Source organism: Vicugna pacos, chromosome 14, assembly GCF_048564905.1.
Source record: "Vicugna pacos chromosome 14, VicPac4, whole genome shotgun sequence".
NCBI classification, from domain to species: domain Eukaryota; kingdom Metazoa; phylum Chordata; class Mammalia; order Artiodactyla; family Camelidae; genus Vicugna; species Vicugna pacos.
Window position 1 is genome coordinate 72857722 of NC_133000.1, and position 22475 is coordinate 72880196.

General features: G+C 54.9%; 1 long non-coding RNA gene across 1 annotated transcript; it reads right to left on the reverse strand.

Annotated features, from left to right (window-relative positions):
• Positions 1-5475: 5475 nt before the first annotated feature.
• LOC140685578 (uncharacterized) lies at positions 5476-22446 on the reverse strand. The gene is made up of 4 exons (XR_012058848.1): positions 22324-22446; positions 21406-21714; positions 5958-6114; positions 5476-5657 (listed from the first exon to the last, which is right to left on the reverse strand). It is a non-coding gene; the product is annotated as an uncharacterized lncRNA (long non-coding RNA).
• Positions 22447-22475: the final 29 nt, after the last annotated feature.

The window sequence follows — 22475 nt, forward strand, 5'->3', positions numbered from 1 at the left end:
AGAAAATGGAGAAAACGGTTGATTTGCTAAGTATCAGCCTGCAAATATCCGACCCTTTCAGGAACCTCCCTGCATCTCTTTGCCTTGATGTCGCAGGTGCTCGACTGGGACCCACCTCCCGGGCATACATCCCACCCCATTTACGTGGACTCCTCTGAGAGGCGTCCCGTGGCCGGAGCTGGCTCGGCCATTGTCCCTGGGGCACGTGGCTTCCAGAGCCCACTCAACCGCTGGGTCCCAGCCTTTTCTTTCTGGAAACCACAAAGCCTTCCAGGGGAGTCAGAGAGTCATGCACCATCCATCCACCGTCAGGAGTGAGCTGCCCCTGGTGGCACTTGGGGGAGGGCTGTGCATCACAGCCAGCGGGTCGAGTGGGGGCCGCAGGACCCTGGAGCCGGACAGGGCAGCACGAGGCTGAGGCTCGTCTGTGGGGTTGTTCCTGTGTTCGGCCCACTGCCCTAGGCCAGGCCGCTTCTCTCCACATTGCCCCTCCACCCCCACCCAGAACCTGAGCCACAGGTGTGTCCTCACCTGCCTGGTCTCCTCGTCCTGAGCGTGTCAGCTGTGCTGCTCCCCGCAGGCATGGCCCGGGAGGAAGGATGCTGCCTTCACAGCCAGGTGTCACCCTCACCCAGAGAGGGGCGAGCCCTTCCGGCGGCGTGTGGGGCCGTGGCCACCCCAGGAAGACCGCGGCTGGTTCTTCTGCTCCTTAGAGACTCTGAAACTTATTAACAGGCTTCCAGGCTTCTGTGAAAGGAACTGGGGACATTTATCATCTTCAAGTCGACACTGGCATCAGTTAGACGTTAACAGGATGATGGGAGATGTGGCAGGAGGGCCCTCGGGGGCTGAGGACACGTCCGCCTTCCACAGCTGGCCCTGGGGACGCTTCTGTTCTGCTCATCGTGGTCCTATGACCACCCCCACCCCTGAGGGTCAGCGGCAGAAACCAGTGAGTTACTCCAACAGGGCCGACACAGCAGCTCAGGTCTCCGTCACCGCCCCTCCAGCCACGGACACACACCACACACAGAGCCTCCAGGGGCTTTCAAGCTGCTGTGCAAAGTGGCCTTAAACTCGCTGGCAGCACAAGTTTTACCAAACACATGTCCTCTCCAGCCCATCAGATTCCAGGCTGCCTTTGGTGATGTTAGCTGCTTTAATTTAATTAACTTTAAAAGATCCAGAGCATATTGGTCACCTCCCTCCATGGTCACATCTACTGGCTGGTTAACGACCTGCCCAATTACAGGAGGGGTCCCGACCCCTGCACCTGGTAATTAAAATTGCTAATCACCAGCAATTATCTGGCTGAGCTTTAGAGGCTGGAGAAACCCGTCTGACCCTTTGCCCACTGCGGGAACAATGTTTGCTGTCCATCCCCGGGTGCTTAGCAAAGCCTCCGGGCCCAGCCTATTAAGTGCCACTAACAGGAGAGCAACAAAGGAGCAGGACATCTGCGGGGGCAGCGGCCCCAGGTCTGAGCGCACAGGTGCCGCGCCGGCTGCCAAAGAGCGGCGAGCAGGGAAACCCGCTGTAATTAGCAGCGGCGCTCCTGCAAAGTTGGCAGCCGCGCCGGCAGCCGGCCTCCAGCCCTCGCTTGGGTCCTCGCCCCAGGGGAGGGAAACGCCAGGGGCCTTTTGTCCTGAAGGGCGCTTGGTCAAAGGCCCTGGAGGGGAGTTTTTTTTTCTTCTTTTCTTTTGAATGAAACTTCTCCCTGCTCCAGCCCAAGTGGGAGATGTTGGGGAGCCCTTTCTTTTGCAGGGAGGATGGATTTTCCCCATCTTTCTTAGAGGCCATTGGTGGATTCAAGGGGCGCATAGACCAGACTGGCTGAGATCTGCTCCTGGGAAAGTTCTGAACCTGTTCAGACCCCTAGGTGTGGCTTCTGCCGCTCCTGTGCTTCACCCTCGGGTTTCCGCACCCCCAGCCCTGGGCCCCTGAGTTCCCTGCCTCCCACGACTGACGAGCAACATCTCCCGCAAACACGCCCTCCCCCTCTCAGCAGACGCTTCCTTGCCGTTTAAGGCTGAAGTGGCGCCAGTTAAGAAGCAGAAGCTTGGAGTGGCCTCAGTTGCTTTGGATATAGAAACAGTACAACATTGTAAAGTGACTACACTTCAATTAAAAACCAACCTACCAAAGGGGAGAAAATATTTGCAAACAAAGACCTAATTTGAAAAATATACAAACAGCTTATACAGCTCAATATCAAAACAAACAAACAAACAGATCAGTTCAAAAATGGGCAGAAGAATTAACTAGACGTTTCTCCAGAGGAGACATACTGATGGCCAATAGGAACATGAAAAAAATGCTCAGTGTCGCAAATTATTAGAGAAATGGAAATCAAAACTACAATGAGGTTATCACCTCACATTGGTCGGAATGGCCATCATCAAAATGTCCACAAACAACAAATGCTAGAGAGGCTGTGGGGAAAAGGAGCCCTCCTGCACTGCTAGTGGGAAATGCAAATTGGTGCAGCTGTCATGGAGGACAGTATGGAGGTGCCTTAAAAAACTAAAAATAGACTTACCACATGATCCAGCAATCCCACTCCTGGGCATGTATCCAGAGGGAACCCTAATTCGAAAAGATACATGCACCCCCAATGTTCATAGCAGCACTATTTACAATAGCCAAGACATGGAAACAGCCTAAATGTCCATCGACAGATGACTGCATAAAGAAGTTGTGGTGTATTTATACAATGGAATACTACTCAGCCATAAAAAAGAATGAAATAATGCCATTTGCAGCAACATGGATGGACCTAGAAATTATGATACTAAGTGAAGTAAGCCAGACAGAGAAAGAAAAATACCATATGATATCACTTTTATATGAAATTTTTTAAATGATACAAATGAACTTAGTTACAAAACAGAGACTCATAGACATAGGAAAAAAAACTTATGGTTACCAAAGGGGAAAGGGGCAGAGGGATAAACTGAGAGTTTGCAATTAACAGATATATTCAATATCTTGTAATAACTAATAAAGAAAAAGAATCTCAAAAAGAATACATATAGTATAACTGAATTACTATGCTGTACACCTGAAACTATACAACATTGCACAACAACTACACTTCAATTTAAAAAAAGAAGATATAAAGAGGAACCAAATGGAAACTGTAGAACTGAAAAATACAATCATCAGATCAACCACTGACTGGACTGGCTTCACAGCAGATGCAGAGGATGGAGGAGAGGACCCAAGCAGACAGCATGATGGGAATTACCAAATCTGAACGACAGAGAGAAACAGACCGAAAAAAGGATGAGCAAAGCCACAGGGTCTGTGGGCCTGAAAGAGAAATCTAACATTTGTCTCACTGGAGCCTCAGTAGACGAAGGAAGGAGGAGGTGGAGGCTGAAAGTATTTGAAGATGTCGTGACCGGAATCTGGCGATAAATGAACAAACCTTCAGAATCAAGGAGCCAAGCGAAGTGCAAGCAGGCTAAATGCGGGAAAGCCCACACCACAGTCGACCTTCGGGAGACTGAGGGCCAAGACTGAGTCTCGGAACAGCCGGAGAGGAACGATGCCCCGTTCGCAGGGGGAGGAAGCAAGGCAAACGACAGCAAACTTCTCCTCGAAAACACTGGAGACCAGGAGGAAGTGCCACATCATCGTTCAAGCGCCGGAAGACAAGGCTGTCAGCATAGAATTCTGCTCCCCCAGGAACTGAAGGAAAATCCAGACACTCTCAGACGAAGGGGAACGAGGAACATACTGCCCCAGACCTGCCCTGGCAGAGGGACGGGGGTCCCTAAACGGACAAGAAGTGATGGAGGAAGAACAGGCAGACACGGCGGGCTTCCCTCTCCCCCTGGTTGCCTGAGTCCTGTTAGGCGTTTGAAGCAGATATTACAGCCCCGAGCTTCCCAACGTATGTGGCGGAAACACTCAGAACAGTAATTTTATAAACGCGGGAGGAGAGAGAGACTTAAAGAAATTGCTTGCATGCCTCAAACTGGTAACATGACACCGAAACAAAATACATAAAATAATTTTTTAACGAAAGAGAAATAATTCAAAGATTGTAGAAACTTCTGAAAAAGGAAAGCCGTCCTGGGTGAGCAGGCAGGAGCAGGGCGGCCACTGGGATGTCCCAGGGGGAGGGATGGGGTGGGGGGCGCCCACTGTGCAGACAACCGAGCCACTTCCACTGCCCCTTGTAACGGAGTGGGAGCTCCAAAGCTGAGCCCTGCACGCGGGCACCAGCCCAGTGGGCCTCACAGCCCCTCAGCTTTTCTCACAGCCCATAGGCTTTCTTCCTGCACTGAAGTCCAAGAAAGCTAACAACTTTAAACCATAGTGATGTGCAGACTCCGAGCTGGGAAACCGGCTGCTCGGTCATTTCCTGGGTAGCGATGAAACACGGCCACCGCGCTCACGCCGCCCCCCGCAGCCTCTCCTCCTGCCGCGAGAGGCTCAGGGAGCAGGTGCGGCCACCCCAGGCCAGGGAGGGGGGGCACGAAGCCCTCAGCCTCTGGCCCCCGGGTCGGAAGTTAATGGGAAAAAATGAAATGCCTCCGGCTTCTGAATAAAAAGACGCCTGCAGAAGCCCGTTCCGGTTGTCCACGGCGTGTCTCCGCACCTCCTGACCGGGGTTTCTCCGTCAGGCCGTCAGCAACGTGCTTTCCGGCAGAAAGGGCAGAGCCCGACGGCGGAGCGCGCGCTCAGCCTGCATGCCGTCCACGGCTCACCCCCGGGGCCTCCATTAAAGACAAACAGACATGCAAGGGTTTACCCCCACCAAAAATACAAATACATAAATAAAATTTAAAGTAAGTGGAACAGTTAAATAAATAAATAGAAAGAGGTTTTAAAAAAAAAAAGACAGAGTCTTAAGAAACTGCTTCTCAGGAGCCAAAATTAAAAAAAAAAATCACACACACACACACACACACTGCTTTTCTCTCCGGGGCACCGTTTGGCATGAGGTCCCCAGGGACACGACCGAACACCAGTCTAATGTCACAATGGGGGCTTCCTGTTCGTGGTCCCACCGCGACCCGCGGATCCCGCTTGTTTTCTGGAGGGAGTCACCATAATGACATCGCAGTCTCAGGCCTGGGACTGACAATCCAAACGCCAGGGTTCTTTTCAAATTGTGGTAAAAAGCGCACACAGGGCCATCGCCCACGGTGACCACGTCTAAGTGGGTGTCAGCTCTGCGCAGGCGGGTGCGTGTCAGACCCCGGGAGCTCCCTCACCCTGCGAAACTGAAACTCCACACCCAGCTTTTGGTTTTTAAAACCGTCAGTAAGGGTCTGATAGAAGAACACAGGAAGAAAGAGGATTCTGACCAAAGGAGTTGGGGGCTGTGAAAAAAGAGCAAGAATGCCCCTGGGGAGGGAGGCCCCCGTCAGGTCCTGGGGTCACAGCTGTGCCATCGGCACGTGCTATTCCTGCCCCCCCCCACCGCCGCGAGCCCACTTTTCATGACCACTGCGGCTGGTCTCCTGCACAAACTGTAAAGCCCTTGTAAAACCGGCTTTTCCACTGGGCCAACCTGCCCCTCCCCAGCGATTCTGGAACTTGCTGGAACCATGGCTTCTGAGGGTTGGATGCTCCCACCTCACACGGAGGCTTCTGTTGACACTTTAACCACGAGGCAGTCGGACACTGTGGCCGGATGGCACCTGCAGGAGAGGACAGTGGCCGGGAGCAGCGCTCTAGGTGGACACCCCAGCATCAAGCTATGGTCAGTGTCCCCAGCAGGGACTTCCCGCAGCAGGGAAGCCAGGCATCCAGAAACCTCCCTGTGCCGGAAGTGGCCCCCTGGCCCCGCATCCCAGGGTGAACTGTGCATGGATGTTCTGGAACCAGGGGCCACCCGGGCGGGGCCTCCGGCATCCCAGGGACACAAGGCCTTGCCTGTCACCTCTGGGGACGCTGGAGGACGATGCCTCCCGCCGGCTCAGCAACCTTCCGTCACTCACCAGAGGCTGCGGAGAAATCGCTTTGAACCGAGGCGCGCGCTGGAGGCAATTCCCTGTGATTGATGGCACTAAATATGAAACCGCATGTACCTCATCCATGAAGCACGGAATCAGAGGCGCATTGTCCGTGGGGAGACAAATGGAACTTGAGATAACCCTGGAAATTAGGCACATGTTAGCATTCGGCTTTGTCACGGAGCAGGCTATAAATTACAGACATACTGTAAGTCCATAAACTCTTCTAATGAGTTGAATGACAGTGGTAATTCATTGCGGAACATGCCGGCTTAACCTTTTTAAGACATTAGCCCCAGGTCGCTGCGATGCAACAGGCCACGTGCACCCCCCGAGTTAGCGTCTAACGTCTCCTGGGGGGGCCCGAGCAGCAAGATAAAACACCTGCTTACATTTTTCTGCATGTTAAACACAAAAGTTCAAGACCCCGTGGACAATGACATTATTTCACAGTTAATTCTTTTATGAGTTTCTTTCCTTCCCGCACGTAATCTGCATTACAGTCCTTCTCCCCTGAAACGGTCGCACTAACCACATGGCAAGCGGGGGCCGCAGCGAGCGGCACTTCCAGGCGATCACAAGCTCCTCGGGAGGCAACACGCGCTCGGCGCCCAGAGGCTCGGGCACTGTCGCCAGAAAGCGAGGCAGTGACTCCACACCAACGCACCGCCCGTGGCGTCTGGGTGCAGTAATGCGGTGGGATTTATAAATACAAATAAGGTGCAGACACAGACCCTCTGCACTTTCCAGCCACGCCTGACAGATGTGACCCCGCGGCAGCTAAGCCAGGACTGTGGAGCGACTTCGGAATTTGCTGTGTATTTGAGTGAAGTTGCACGTCGAGATCACTGACAAATCAATGGCGATCAAAAGAAAACTTCAACTTCAAATGGGAAAATTAGAGGTAACACGCCGTTACTTAAAATGTAAAAAGCGTCCTTTCGTCCCCGTTCAGACGAAAGAAACCAAAGAGGCAGCGGCGGGTGTGGCTGTCGCCTCGCAGGCGCCGGCCGGTCCCCGTGCCACAGACCCGAGCGCATCACGGACAAGCCGGCCTATGCAGGTGCACGTTCTCGCACACGGAGCGCAGGCACCTGTCGCCGCAGGGGTCCCGGCCGCGCTCTGTGCCGCCCTCGTCGTGGGCTGCCACTTTGGCAGCCCCCCCCCCGCACGGGGTCCAGGCAGGCCACCTGGCGCAGCCACAGCTCGCGCTGCCTTCCCGGCTCCGGGACAAGGCGTCCAGGGAACGTCTCTGCTGAACTGGGCCGCAGTGTTTACAGTCCTGGGGGAAACGGGTGACAACCACAATCATGAGCCTTTGCTCTGGTGGTCTTCCAGGACCTCGACCAAGCGTGTCACAATGAAGTCTGTTTCCGTAACTTACGGGCTGGCGTCATAAAGAGTCCGAGTCCTTTACCTAAAAAATCTAACTCGGGAAAACAGTCTCGTACCGGTCGTTTGCCGTTTATGTAGGAACAAGGAATAAACTGAACTATCAGGTTTCCGTCACTTCTGTTGGGGGATGGAGGGCGGCACACGGCGTTTTGCTAAATTGGACCCTAATTTCTTGAGCAAAATAAATGGGTGTTATTTCAACATTCGGGCAAAGCAGGTGCCGTCCTGGGTGAGGGTGGGCGGGTCAGTCACATCGTCGCTGACTCGGGTACCCGGCAGCCCGGCTCTGGCTTTTTCTTATGGAAGTGACAGCAATGGGCCATGTTCACAGGTGTGGACAGTGAGCCCTCTGTCAGGGGCACCTGGTCTCCTAGTCCTGGCTCCTGCGCCCTGGCTGCTGCTGCAGTGGGACTGCCCACAGGCACGTGGGGCCTTGGGGGACGGTCTTGGGTTCCAGTGGCAGAGACCAGCACGACATTGAGGCCCAAACTTCTCGAAGCTTCTCAGCCCACAAGGGTGGCCACAGGACCTGAGGGGGCCACCCGCTTGTTTTGTTCAGCCTGCTAAGTACTTACAACAGCAGACTCCACGTAAAACCCAGCCTCGTCGCCTCCCTCAGGGGGTCAGACCTGGACACGTGGAGCTCACCTGCCCCCATCACAGCTGCAGCCCCCCGCCCACCCCTGACCACAAAGCACCCAGTGGGGCGCCTCCTGCCACACTCCCCTCCATGTGTCTCTCCAAGTCCCGTGTCCCCAGATGGGCTTCAGCGGACGGAGACCTCAGCTGTTAACACCTCGCTGCCCCGGAGCGTGTGAGAGATGCCGTCTCTTGCACCTGCCGGGCCCCGCTGGCCCCCGAGCGCCTGTGCGCGTTGAAGTCACGGCAAACAGCCTGTGGGGCTTGATCAGTGGCTAAGAGGGGCGGTGAGGAGGGAAAATTCTGGGCCCGGTTTTTATAAACAAACCAGCAAATTCAACCCACACACAGATTAAACCAGACAAGCCGACTGCAGCTACTCCAGACTCTAGGACGGGGCGGGGGCGGGGAGCGTGCCATCCAGGAAACTGGCCCAAAGGAGCGACCTCTGCTTTCTCCAATGGCTGCTGCTCTGGGGAAGAATGACCCCTGGGCCTCTCACCCACAGGGTTTCCAGAGGACACAGCTCCCTCCTGCCTGACGGAGCTGGGGCGTGATCTTCCAAAAGCCAAGCGCTGGTTCCGCTGGGAGTCGTGCTCAGGTGCAGAGGCCTCCGCCCTGAGCCTCTGTCTGGAACCCGAGTCTGCCCATCTCCGGTGCGTCTTATGCAGGGCGCCAGGAAAGGGCGCCAGGGTCCTGCAAGCCTGCTTAGCTTGCTTGGTGTGGACCCCACCCTGGGGGCTGCGGTTGGACAAGCGCACTGCCGGATGGTGCTGGCCGGGTGCAGGGCCACATCTGGAGGCTGGGGGACATTTGTCTCCTGGCGCATATACGGTGATGTGCATCCTGGTTGGTTTTTGCAGGATAGTCACAGAGGTCAGGAAAGTCTCCCGAAAGAGCACACACCTGGGCTGGTCCTTCTGGACAAGCAAGATTTGGGTCATTTCTCTCTAATGGCTGTTCTGTTCCAGGCCCGTCTTCCTAACATGCTGGAATTCAGGACAATACAAGGCACTGCCCTCTGGGGCCCCACGTGAGGACAAACTGGGGGACAGTTCAGATTATTCGAAGGAGCAACATCTCTGTGTTGCCTTTGGTGCCAGTGCCCCTCCTGAGCGCTCGGGCATCCTACATCCTTCCCCAGTAACCAACCCCCTCCGCCCCACCCCCAAGGGCCCCACCGGGCACACCTGAGCCCCAGGCACTGGCTGTGGAGGCAGCCTGTGGGCCCCCTTGTCTCAGGCACCCAGCGGGGTCGCTGTCATCTCAGCACAGCCTCACTGGGCTCCTTCCCGACGGGCGGCCGCTGCCCTCCACAGCTGCCCTGCGTGCAGACCCCCTTGTCCCCACGCCCTGGCTCTGGCCTGTGGGACGTGCCTGCTCAACCAGCAGGGCAGGAGCACTGGCCCTAGCCATCCACAAAGCTCGTGGTCCAGGGGAAGGAGCAAACACCAGCTCCCATCCCGCCACCAACACGCTGACTGGACTGGGACAGTGTCATAGACGAGGGCTCCAGAAAACCTCTTCGAGAACTCCAGCGCTACGGTCAGAAACCGTCACTGTCTCAAACTGTCTCCCAAGTCCCATTCACCACTTGTGGTGGAACCCTCACACTTGGCTTGCTAGCAAGGCCCTTACAGGTCTGCACTCAGATGTTGTGCACGGCTGTGGGTGGTTGTGGGTGGTTGTCCGTGGCTGTGGGTGGTTGTGGGTGGTTGCCCGTGGCTGCGGGTAGTTGTGGGTGGTTGTGCGTGGTTGTGGGTGGTTGTCCGTGGCTGTGGGTGGTTGTGGGTGGCTGTGGGTGGTTGTCCGTGGTTGTGGGTGGTTGTGCGTGGTTGTGGGTGGTTGTCCGTGGCTGTGGGTGGTTGTCCGTGGCTGTGGGTGGTTGTCCATGGTTGTGGGTGGTTGTGGGTGGTTGTGGGTGGTTGTCCGTGGTTCTGGGTGGTTGTGGGTGGCTGTGGGTGGTTGTCCGTGGCTGTGGGTGGTTTTGGGTGGTTGTGGGTGGTTGTCCGTGGTTCTGGGTGGTTGTGGGTGGCTGTCGGTGGTTGTCCGTGGCTGTGGGTGGTTGTCCATGGTTGTGGGTGGTTGTGGGTGGTTGTCCGTGGCTGTGGGTGGCTTTGGGTGGTTGTGGGTGTTTGTCCGTGGCTGTGGGTGGTTGTCCATGGTTGTGGGTGGTTGTGGGTGGTTGTCCGTGGTTGTGGGTGGTTGTGGGTGGCTGTGGGTGATTATCCGTGGCTGTGGGTGGTTGTCCATGGCTGTGGGTGGTTGTGGGTGGTTGTCCGTGGTTGTGGGTGGTTGTGGGTGGTTGTCCATGGTTGTAGGTGGTTGTCCGTGGTTGTACATGGTTGTGGGTGGTTGTCCGTGGTTGTGGGTGGTTGTCCATGGCTGTGGGTGGTTTTGGGTGGTTGTGGGTGTTTGTCCGTGGCTGTGGGTGGTTGTCCGTGGCTGTGGGTGGTTGTCCATGGTTGTGGGTGGTTGTGGGTGGTTGTCCATGGCTGTGGGTGGTTGTGGGTGGTTATGGGTGGTTGTCCGTGGTTGTGGGTGGTTGTGGGTGGCTGTGGGTGATTGTCCGTGGCTGTGGGTGGTTGTCCATGGTTGTGAGTGGTTTTGGGTGGTTGTGGGTGTTTGTCCGTAGCTGTGGGTGGTTGTCCATGGTTGTGGGTGGTTGTGGGTGGTTGTGCGTGGTTGTGGGTGGTTGTCCGTGGCTGTGGGTGGTTGTGGGTGGCTGTGGGTGGTTGTCCGTGGCTGTGGGTGGTTGTCCATGGTTGTGGGTGGTTGTGGGTGGTTGTCCGTGGTTCTGGGTGGTTGTGGGTGGCTGTGGGTGGTTGTCCGTGGCTGTGGGTGGTTGTCCATGGCTGTGGGTGGTTTTGGGTGGTTGTGGGTGGTTGTCCGTGGTTCTGGGTGGTTGTGGGTGGCTGTCGGTGGTTGTCCGTGGCTGTGGGTGGTTGTCCATGGTTGTGGGTGGTTGTGGGTGGTTGTCCGTGGCTGTGGGTGGCTTTGGGTGGTTGTGGGTGTTTGTCCGTGGCTGTGGGTGGTTGTCCATGGTTGTGGGTGGTTGTGGGTGGTTGTCCGTGGTTGTGGGTGGTTGTGGGTGGCTGTGGGTGATTATCCGTGGCTGTGGGTGGTTGTCCATGGTTGTGGGTGGTTGTGGGTGGTTGTGGGTGGTTGTCCATGGCTGTGGGTGGTTGTCCGTGGTTGTGGGTGGTTGTGGGTGGTTGTCCATGGTTGTAGGTGGTTGTCCGTGGTTGTACATGGTTGTGGGTGGTTGTCCGTGGTTGTGGGTGGTTGTCCATGGCTGTGGGTGGTTTTGGGTGGTTGTGGGTGTTTGTCCGTGGCTGTGGGTGGTTGTCCGTGGCTGTGGGTGGTTGTCCGTGGTTGTGGGTGGTTGTGGGTGGTTGTCCGTGGCTGTGGGTGGTTGTGGGTGGTTGTCCGTGGTTGTGGGTGGTTGTGGGTGGCTGTGGGTGATTGTCCGTGGCTGTGGGTGGTTGTCCATGGTTGTGAGTGGTTTTGGGTGGTTGTGGGTGTTTGTCCGTGGCTGTGGGTGGTTGTCCATGGTTGTGGGTGGTTGTGGGTGGTTGTCCGTGGCTGTGGGTGGTTGTCCATGGTTGTGGGTGGTTGTCTGTGGCTGTGGGTGGTTGTCCGTGGTTGTACATGGTTGTGGGTGGTTGTCTGTGGCTGTGGGTGCTCTAACAATCGCACTGAGAGCAGGGTTCCTCTCCCACACTTCAGGTGGATGAGTCTGTTCAGACACCGTCCTCCTCTGCAGGGCCTGGGGCCACACGCTTTCATTCAGAACAATCTGAATGTTGCTTCATTTCTTAAATTCAAACAGTCATTCCCAGGAGGTGCACATATCTGTCCACTTCAGGAATTAACATTTTGAGGTGTGTGCCATTACCAACCAAGGCCCTTTCCCCCCAGCTTGTTTAGATTCCCCGTTAAGCACAGCACTGTTCTTCAGGAGCGCAGGCTGGTGGGGCGTTAGGGATGACTGTCATTCCAGGGACGGGAAGTTACAATGTGGCCGTTATCAAAACGGTGGCGTAGGCTTCACGCCGTTGGGAGCAAGGGTGTGGGCGCCGCTGGCTCCGTAGTGCGTCCCCATCCCCAGCGGATGGGCTCTGCGACCAGGCGGGCAGCCCTGCAGTCTCTCTGGGGAAAACACACTCACTCTCCGTGGTAAATAAATAAATAACCCTTTTGATAAAGCAAGAAGGCCGTCTACAGTCTGCCTATGCCCACACCCGGAGGCCGCCAGCTTACCAGAGCCACCGAAGTCCCTGCATCCTGACCCAAGCGCGCAAAGCAGCAAGGCGCGAGAGCCCCGCATCCACATGAGCTGCGGCTCCCGGGGAACAAGCAGCTCTTGGAGGCCACGCCGCACAGCCGGCCCCGGCGGCTCTCGTCCTTGGAACTACGGCGCCCGCCAGGCATTCAGGGGACAGCTCCCTGGCGACGCCTGCTCTTTAAAAGAGGGCATCCATCCTCTCGCTCACCTCCCCCAAACATGGATTGTTTTCAATCCAACAGCAGCAGAAGTTATTCCAGAGTCTCTTGTTGGCCTCACCTCTTGAGGACACTTCAGCTCGGAAACTTTCCTTGACTCTGTGACTCAGACGCTCACGAGGCGCGGGGGGACCTTGCCCAGCGCCCGGCCCTGAGTGGTGCGGTGGGTGGACTCCGGGCCGTGTTTGCAGAAGAGAACATTTTTAAACGCTTCCAAAAGTCTGATCAGCAGGCAGCACACTGGGATACAGCGAGAAGCACCGAGGGGAGTGACGAGAGTGGACAAAGGAGATGCGTCCAGTGAAGTCCCAGTGGGATGGACAGGTCACCGAACATCACACAGTCCTTTGAAACGCTCCTCAGAGGGGACGATTTCTGTGCCAACAGAACATCAGCGCATATCGGTGGCGGTGAGGCACGCCGTCTCTCTAGGGGCTGAAAGGTAGACAGGCCTAGAGACTGGGGGTAGATGGCATCGCCCTTCCAAGGCTCTGAACTTGTCACAAAAGTCAGGAGGCACCGGGAGCTGGGCCAAGAGGAGGTCTGACCATCCGAAGGAGCCCGACCCGGCTGGGGGCATCCAGAGGGGGCCCAGCGTCAGGGGACACCAGACACTGGAATGGGCCGCTGGAGCCTGGCCGAAGAGCCACGGCAGGTCTGTTAGGGTCGGGGAACCGAGGGGAGAGGCGAAGGGGACGGCAAAGTCAGACACTGACCCCAAAGCCCCGGGGGGACTGGGCCGGGCCCCCACCTCAGGGAGCCCTTGGTGAAGGAGCTCTTGCACCCTGAGCTGCCAAAAATGGCACCTGACCCATTCATTCCCTCACCACCTGGCCACCTGAGCGAACACTGTCTAATCCACACACCTACTGAGGGTGCAGGGGTCAGTGGCCCCACTGCACAGATGGGGAAACTGAGGCATGAGAGCCCAGGCCTCGCCTGAGGTCACAGAGGGTTTGCCCCCCATCTCCCCCTGCATCCCCACCAGCACAGGCCAGGTGAGGGGTTTAAAAGAGCAGCGGATGATGCAGGGACGAGGCAGGAGGCAGCAGAGGCAGAAAGAGCAGGCGAGGCCCCTGGCAGCACCCAGGCCATGAGGTCAGAGCAGGTGCTCTCAGGGGCAGCTAATCAGGCGTGTGATCAAGGTCACGGCGCTGGAGGTGGAGGGAGGCGTCATCGGAAAGGTGAGGGTGGGAATGAGGAGAGGACAACCTGCTGAAGTTGCCGCTGGCACCTCTGGGCTCTGCCCTCCAAGCGGCTCCCCCTCAGCCCCACCATGCCCACTGTCCCCCCTGCAAGGGTCCTGGGCCCCCCTCCTCTGTCTCCTGCCTTCCCTCCCTTCTCCTCCTCCTGCTGTGCCCAGAGAGGGGCGCCTACCCCAGGACAAGGCAGCTGACGGCCTGGAGGGGGCCCTCTGAGGGTGGGCCGGTCTCAGGTCCCAGGTGCACAGGAAGCCCCCGGCCCTGAAGCCGGCAGGGCGACTCAGAGCTCCTCCAGGGCCAGTGGGGTCAGCAGGCCGGCCCGGGGCAGGCGCGGCCCTCTCAGTCCTCCTGGGACACAGACGCCTGAGCAAGCCCCCTGCACGCTGTCCTGATGTGAAACCTGACTGCAGGGAAATGCATCTGGAAACACAACAAGACCGCACTTTGACTTCCTTCCTTTCAGAGTGAAATAAAGCTGGAAAACTTTCGAATTCAAGGCATCCCTGTAGGACAGATAACTCAGGTGTCACTAGTGAGACGCTGCATTGTTACGCCAAGTCCCTGTGCTGGCCCTCAGGCACGGGCTGCCCACTGAGTACACGAAGTGGCCGTTTGCAAAGGAAGGACCTGTGAGCATGGCGGGGCGCCTGGCCGGGGCCCCTGTGACATCCTCCCTCCTGTGGGAGCCACGGCCACGTGGGGAGCAGGACTGTCGTCGGGCCAGGGCCAGCTTTGTGTCCACCTGGAGTCCCAGGGTAAGAAGTGTCATCTTTCTTTTTAAGACCAAAATTAATTTTTTAAAGTTCACTCAGTTACTTCAAATAAATGTTTGAAGAGATGTGCAAACAAAACCATTGGTTGAAATTGCTCTCCACGAACAGAGAGTCACAGGCTGCTTTTTCTACTCACGCCCCATGCGTCAGGTCCCTCATACTTAAATGATGGCCCCGGCCTGTGACCCGCTAAGCTTTTGGCACAAATTTGGTCTCAGAATAAAATCAGCCCTCGACTCCTCGTCCCGGTGGACTTTGTGTGGTCTTCCCTCTCCACTTTCTCAGTGGCTCCTGCACTACGAAGCTTCCATTGAATGACCATGTCAGCCGTCTCCAGGATTTAGAATTAGATGTTCCTCATGGAAATCAATAGAAGGGAAATCAAAACGAAAAGCCAGGATTGTTTCTGCAGCTCTCTTTGTGCAAAACAACTTTGCACAGAAGCTCTGGGCCACCTGGAGCCTCCAAAATGACTGCATCCCAGCCTCGGGCACACAGATGCAAGGAAGCAGATTTTATGAGCAGACATCAATGATGAGACCTATGAAAATGGAATTATTTGGCCTATTCACCTCCAAGAACTACTAGACAACAAAATTAGAAAATTCAGAATTCCAAGCGTCCGATTTCAGATTGAAAGAGACGCCGCCCTTGCAACGGTCCTGGCTGTCTCTCCTTGGTTCCCAACTCGGATTTCTACAGAATTTCATCTTGTGAATTTTAAAAGTGTTGCTTTCTTAATTGAATGGGAGAGATACAGGCACCCTCAGGCACATTTAGGATGGAGGAAAATGTCTTCCTCCCTCCAAGCCAGCCACCCTAAGAGTTCTGGCCTTCCCGCAGCGCAGACATCAGGTAGGGGCCTACAGCCTTCACTGCTGGTCCACTCCGGTCCTGAGCCTGCAGACTTGCCAGCCTTTCACTGCAGTAGGAAAGCCATCTTCTAAATTAATTAGCTCTGGAATATCAACGCCTGGTGAATTATTAACGCTTTACCTCTTCCAAAAGTATTTAATTTTCAGTGGTACCCCAATAACATAATACTTTAAGCAAAGGAAGAACTCTCTAATGGTAAAAAATTCAGCCACCTGAGCCAATAAGCCGTTTGTGCCGATGAGGTTTTAGGGAGCTGCGTACTGTGGCGACATCTATGGTTGGATCTGTGAACTGCAGGTCCGCTGTTGCAGACCCACCGTGGACAGCGGGCGCTGGTAAAAGATACAGCTGCTGTGGGATTCTGGACATTTACAAATCAAAAGATGCCTGTTGTACTTCTCCCTTTCTTCTAGTGCCAGAGCGCCGAGGCTTTTATTCGTTCTGCACTGTTATCGGACACTTGAGTTCTCACTTACAACGAAGCGTGGTCTCTGCTGGGCCGGGGCTGGGGATGCACGATCTCAGGGCGAGAGGAAACAGCACACCCCGCCTGGCTTCAAGGCTGTGATGTTGTCTTAAGAAAGTCAGCAAACGAGAAAACCGTTTCTCACTCACTTGTTGCAAAATGTAACAGCAGTTAGAGCGAGCTTTCCTGTTAAGTTGAACTTCCCTGTAGGACATTAGAACGATGAGCAGAGAGCTTCACACTTTTTTCAAACTGACAAATTCTGCCTCTTTTCTGGAATCTCTGGGTTCTAGGATGCCCTTACTTAGACGAAGAATAGAAAAGAGAATTTCTATGGGGAAACATTGGGAGAATGAAAACAAAACATGAAAAACTAGTGTTAAAGAAAAAGAAAAAGTGTGTGTGAGTGTGTGTGTGTGTATATATAAAAAACACGTGATCGGGTCTGCACAGCTTGAAATAAAACCCCTTAATTCTATTTTGAAAGTGATGCTCTTTCTGTGCCAAAGAGCAGTAACTGACCTGGCGTGACCTTTGATGTCTCTCCAAGAATGACCTCAGGTTAAAAATTACGTTCCCCGTTAAGGTGAAGATCTCACCAAATGCAGAATTTCTCTGCCAGTTCACGCATTCGGCCCCGATCCCTTTAAGTTAATTACACACTATCTGAGCAAGGGTGCACACGCTCAGTCTCCTCACGTCTGTGAGCATCTCCCAGTACTTTTGTTCTGATTTTTAAAGAACCTTGACTAATTCACTTGAGCGCGAAGTGAACCCTCCACCCCAGGACTAAGTATAAAGCAAGTGACATTCCCAAACGGGTGACAAAAATGAGCAGACGGGGGGCCATTAAATGCTCACTAGCCGCGTGTTGTCACGTTAAGTACGGGGTGTAGCACCAATTTTCTCTTCTTTGTCACGAGCCAAGCCGCTCCCCCTTTCTTGGAGCCAGACTTTGGGTGATCCGGGGCCCAGACACGCCCTGATGCAGCTCTGCTCACTTAGGGCTTTCCAAGCTAGAGTTCCATCAGTTTTAGAAGCTCACCAAGAGGAAACTGCTACCCAGGTCTGTCGGTCACAGTGACGAGCAATTGAAAAGGTCGAGGCTCAGAAAAACCCCTTCCGCACTAGTCAGCACACGCGGCTGTTAGCGCCACGGTGGGGACGGAGTGGTTTTGTTTCCAGTCATGATTCTAGAATCTTAAAGACGACCACGAAGCCGAGATATGCAGGCTCTCCCGCTTCAATTCTTACTCACTCCTGGTCCCACAATCTGCAGGCCTGGTGCCCGTGGGTCTGTGAACGCACCGCACAAAGAACGCCGAGAGTGTCTAGCCCTTGTCTGGTCTCCGCAGTGACGGGCGAAAGCGGACGCGCTTGTGGGAGTGCTGCAGGCCAGGAGCGTCCCTACGGGTTCGTTGCCGTTTCCCTGCCGTCTCTCTGGGTAATGACATCCTTTAAAAAAATACTGCTCTTAAGCTCAGCTAGCAGAGGCCCGACTCCACAGCAGTAGGTTTTGAAAGGACTGGTCCTGGATAAGCATGTCTAGCACAACTTTGTATGTAAGCCCTGATTGATTTTTCTCTGAATTTTCCAATTAATCCTTAATTCTACGTAAGTAAGAATTTTTCTTTACTTGTAAAGGGATTCCGTCCTCAAACCACAGCGCATTTTGTATAATAGAGTCGATCTTGCCAAGATTAGTTCTCAAAGCAATATTGGATTCTTTAAATTCAAGAGATGAGCAGAACGGAGCCCGAAAGGGGAGCTGGTCTCGGGGAGCACATGCGCCCAGGCCCTCCAGGCCCGAGCATCTGGGCTGACCCGTCACAGCCAAGAGACTGGGCTTCATTGCACGTAGAGATGCGCAGCCCGTCTGACTTCCTGTAACGGCAGCACTGAAACTGGGTCCTCTCAGAAAGCGCAGCCCATGCGGAGACAAGGAGGATGAATGAATGAGGCAGCAAATGAGCGAGTGAGCGAGTGAGCGAGTGAGCGAGTGAGCGGGCACAGGGATGCTCTCAGGGACGTCCTTACTCAGGCAACCTTTCCCTGCCACCTCCTCAGCAGAGGCGGCGCCTCCCTGGCGTCTCTTCTGGCGCCTCCCTTAGACTTCCCAGCAGAGGGCCCTGGCAAGGCAGAGCTATCCCGGCCCATCGGGGTCAAGGTTGGGGCCCCCAGGCGCAGAGCCCTGCGCCGCCAGCGGCCCCGGGCGCGTCACAGCGGGGCTGGGCTGCCGTGCCCGGACCGCCAGTGGACACTCCCGGTGGGACGGGCCCCTGGCCACCGCCCCGGGCCTCCCCTGGGACCCCGGCCCCCGCCCGCCTCTGCAGCAGCGGCAGACCAGTCTCTGCGGTTGATCCGTGGGGCATCGGAACCCGGTGCCTCTGATGTGGTCACTCTTTCCCGGCAGCTCTGTTTAAAGCTTTCTGAAGACAAAAGTGAGAGGACAATGGCACAGACGGCAGAGACCGGAGGACGAGAGGCGACCAGCAGCTCAGAGCGCCAGCACTGCGGGCACCAGCGGCCGGCCGGGGCGGCTGGGCCCACGCGTCCACACCGCAAGCAAGGCCGTGGCGCCCGGGAAGGCTGCTCACTGGGCCCGTTTCGCCAGAAGCCACACAGCAACCGCTGTGTGCGTCCTCCTCCACTCACCCCCATTAATTCTGCTTGGAAAGCAGGGCACGTTGTGACAGCCAGCACCGCTTCTGTTTAAAGCAACTGAGGATCCAGGTCTGGCCACGCGGTGGGTCCGGGACATTTTCATAAGTGAAAACAGCAAACCTGTGTTGACGTCATCTTTAACCGGGCGTCTGGTGACGCGGACGGACTGTCCGACGGCCCTGGCCTCACTTCTCCGGGGCCTCCCGGCAGGTCCGAGCACCTCGCTGTCTCCTCTGCAGCCTGTGGGAGCGGACGACTGCTCCCTGGACTTGGAAACGCGCTGTTCCTGCTGCTCCCCCGCCTGGCCCCAGGCTCTCTTTATTTGAGCCCAAAAGTGCCTCCAACAAATCTTTCCAGAACCCCAAAATCCTGCCAAGCCCATCAGCTCAGCATCTGGCCAGCACGGAACCCTCCTGGGACGTCAACAGCAGAAGCCAGGGTGCGGCAGGAAACAGCAGAGCCGCAGAGACAGAGCGCCCAGGACGAGAGCAGGCCGGCGAAGCGCCTCGGGGGGCGGGAGGCAGCGCCGCCAGGCGGGACAGCCCAGCGAGCAGGGGGCCGGGTGGCGTCAGCTGGGGATAAGTGACTCGGACCCTCGGGAACGGCTGCCCCCATGGGATCAGAGTGTAAGTGGCTGGTCTGAGGTCGCCACCCAGCACACGACCAAGCTGAGAATTAAACCAGCCCCTCTGCTCAGAGCTGATCCCCTAAATCAGGTGTCAGGGTCCTTCCTGGTGAAGGACAGGTTTGAGGTCCAGAGTCTCAGGGCATAGTGCACACCCCGCCTACATTTCCATCGAAGACCGTCCACCGCACCACGAGCCAAGGAGACGTCAAAAGAAACAAGAAAAGACGTTTACCAGACACCCACGCTGAATACCACAGGTGTTAGAATAATCTGATAAGGAATCCAAAGCAGTGACGGCAACAATGCTTCAGCAAGCATCTACAAACATACTCAAAACAAAAGAAAAATAGAAAGTCTCAAGAAAGATACAGAAGCTTCAGCAAACAAACAGAAAACACAAAGAAGAACTACATGGACCTTTAGAACGAACAAATACTGTCCCTGAAAAAGATTTAAAACTCACAGGATGGGCTCAACAGCAAAATGGAGAAAACAGAAAAAAAAAATTCTCAATGTAATTGACCACATTAGGAAGCTAATGAAGAAAGAATCACACAATTGTATCAATTCATACAGAAAAAATATTTAATAATTCTCATCAAATTGATGTACAGGTTTAACACAACTCCCATCAAAATCCCAGCAAAACATTTTTCAGTTAGGACAAGATTATCCTAAAATCGACATGGAAAGGCAAAGGAACTAGAATAGTGAAAACCGTTTTGCAAAAGAAAACTGAAGCAGCATTACTGTCCCTGTCTCCGAGGCTTTTGAAGCAGCTCCAGTAATCAGCGCGACACCAGTCGAGGCATAAACACGCAGATCAATAAAACAGAAGACACAGAACAGAGAACCCAGAAAGAGTCCCCTAGAATTACGACCAACTGATTCTTCAAAAACAAAAAAAGCCAAAGCTGTTCAGCGCAAGAAGAACAGCCATTTCAAAAAATGGTGCTAGAGCAATCATAAATCTAAAGGCAAAATAATGAACCTTGAACAAAAGCCACACCTTATCAAAAAGCAACTCAAAACTGATCACAGATCTAAACATAAAATTATAAAATTTTTAGAAGATAAGAGAAAATCTTCAGAACCTAAGGCTCCAGGAAGAGCTCTCAACCATGACACCAAAAGCACGGTCCATAAAAAAGAAAAATCAATACCCTGGACTTCAGCAAAATTAAAACAACTGTCGTTCTACAAAAGACCTTGTAAAGATTGGAAGACAAGCTACAGACTGAGAAAACTCGAGGATCTAACAAAGTACTCGTATTTAGAATATAAAGAACACTCGAAATGTAATAGTGAAAAAAGCAGACAGTCCTACTGGAACATGGGCAAAGGACATTGTGGTCTGCAGAACAATGACCCTCCAAAGGTACCCACAGCCCAGTCCTGTAGCCTCCAGAACCTGACAACATCTTGAGTTTTATGTGGCAAAGGATAACCGAGGCTGCAGGTGGAGCTAAGATGCTAATGCACTGCACTTGAGATGGGAGATTATCCAGGATTATCTGCCTGGGCCCGTGTTAGGCTCTCCAGGAAACAGAGCCAACAGGTGGTGCAGAGAGAGAGAGATTCATTTTAAGGAAGTGGCTCACGGATTGCGGGGGCTGGCAAATCCGAACTCTGCAAGGCAGGCCGGCAGGCTGGAAACCCAGGGACGAGCTGATGCTGCCCTCTGCTGGTGGAAGTCCCTCTTGCTTGGGGGACATCAGTCTTTTTGTTCTATTCAGACCTTCGACTGATTAGATGAGGCCCACCCACCATCTGCTGTACCCACAGCCCACCAATTCAAATACAAATCTCACTCAAAACGCTCCCACAGAAACCTCCAGAATAACGTTTAATATACCTGGGCACCATGGCCCAGCCAGGCTGACTCATACATTAACCATCACAGAGCCCACTGTAATTGCAAGGGTCTGTGGAAGCGGCAGAGGAGAGAATCAGACAGGACAGGTTCTGATAATAAAGGCTTCCAGAAACAGGAAGAGGCAAGGAAACAAATTCTCTAGAGCCTCCCGGAGGCACACAGCGCTGCCAACACCATGATTTTAGCCCAGTGAGACCGTTCGGGCTTCTGGCCCCAGAACTGGTAAGATTATACATCTGTGTTGTTTTAAGCACCACCTGCTTTAGGACACAGGTGCCCAGGGTGGGTCTCCAGCTTTGGTTCCACACCCTCACAGGGCAACGCCCAGGGCTTCCTTCCTTCAGTTCCCTCTGCTTGGTCCTAAATTGCAAGTGGGGACAAAAATTAGGAGAGCTGCCAGCTACTGACCAGGTCTGGGCAGGAGCTGTCGCTCGGCTTCCCGGATCTGGCCGGGTGGTTACTGTAGGCAGCCTCACTTCCCGGACTCGTCACTAAACAGATCTCTCAGCTCCTGGACAGGTACCATGGATGCAGACGTCCCTGCCCGGGCTGGTCGCTGCCGACAGCGGGTCGGGTTCTGCTTTCATTCATGCTGCCATTTTCTGCTTGAGGCTGCTGGGCCGAGGACCACACGGGGCCGAAAGAGTCCAGACTCCTGGTCTGCATGTCGTCAGACCGTTAATCAGCTCCAGTGGGAACTGGAACCCACCACGTCACCTGCAAACACAAGCGCTGCTCAATTTCAACATGTCCATGGACACTGCAAATGCTTGAGGCCTCCCCTGTGGTCATTCCTCAAGGCTGGTTGCTTTCCACTACATCTGCCAGAAGAAAACCGTTAAAAATCTGCCCTTACTTCCCATATCAGCAATAAAAAATATCCATAAGCTGGAAGCTCCCTGGCGGGCCTGCCGTCTTCAGGGCCCTTACCAGGGTTTAGGGGCACTGTGATTCCTGTGCACCCAGGACCACTTCCCTGCGGTTGGAAGACCGTCCGCGCGGGACCTCAGCCTTGCCCCTGGGACGGACCAGCCACCCCACTCTGAGCCCCAGACATGGGAGTCCATCCTGGGGTGAGATATGGCCCAGGAGAACCAGCCAGATGCCTCCTGTGGGACGTCTCGCTGGCGTACACAGAGCAGGCTCCAGGATCCCTGAGGGATGGATCGGGGAGGGTGACGAGGGGAGACACACAGCGACGGCCCTGCTGTGATGGGGTGGGGGTGGGGTGGACAGTGGGGAGACCCGGGCATCAGTCCCTGATCTTCTGCTGATTCTGGCACCTGCCACGTAATTCAGGGAGTGCCCAGCCTCCTTGCAACGCACCTCTTTCCCTGAAGCTGGCTTCGTTGGGTCCTGCCAGGTCTCAGGGTCTGCAGGACTGAGGAGGGACTGGAACAGGCAACAGGAGAAAGTAGAGGGGATCCCCATTCCCCGGATCCCTGGGCAGTACCCCCTCCTCCCCGTCACGGGTCCCT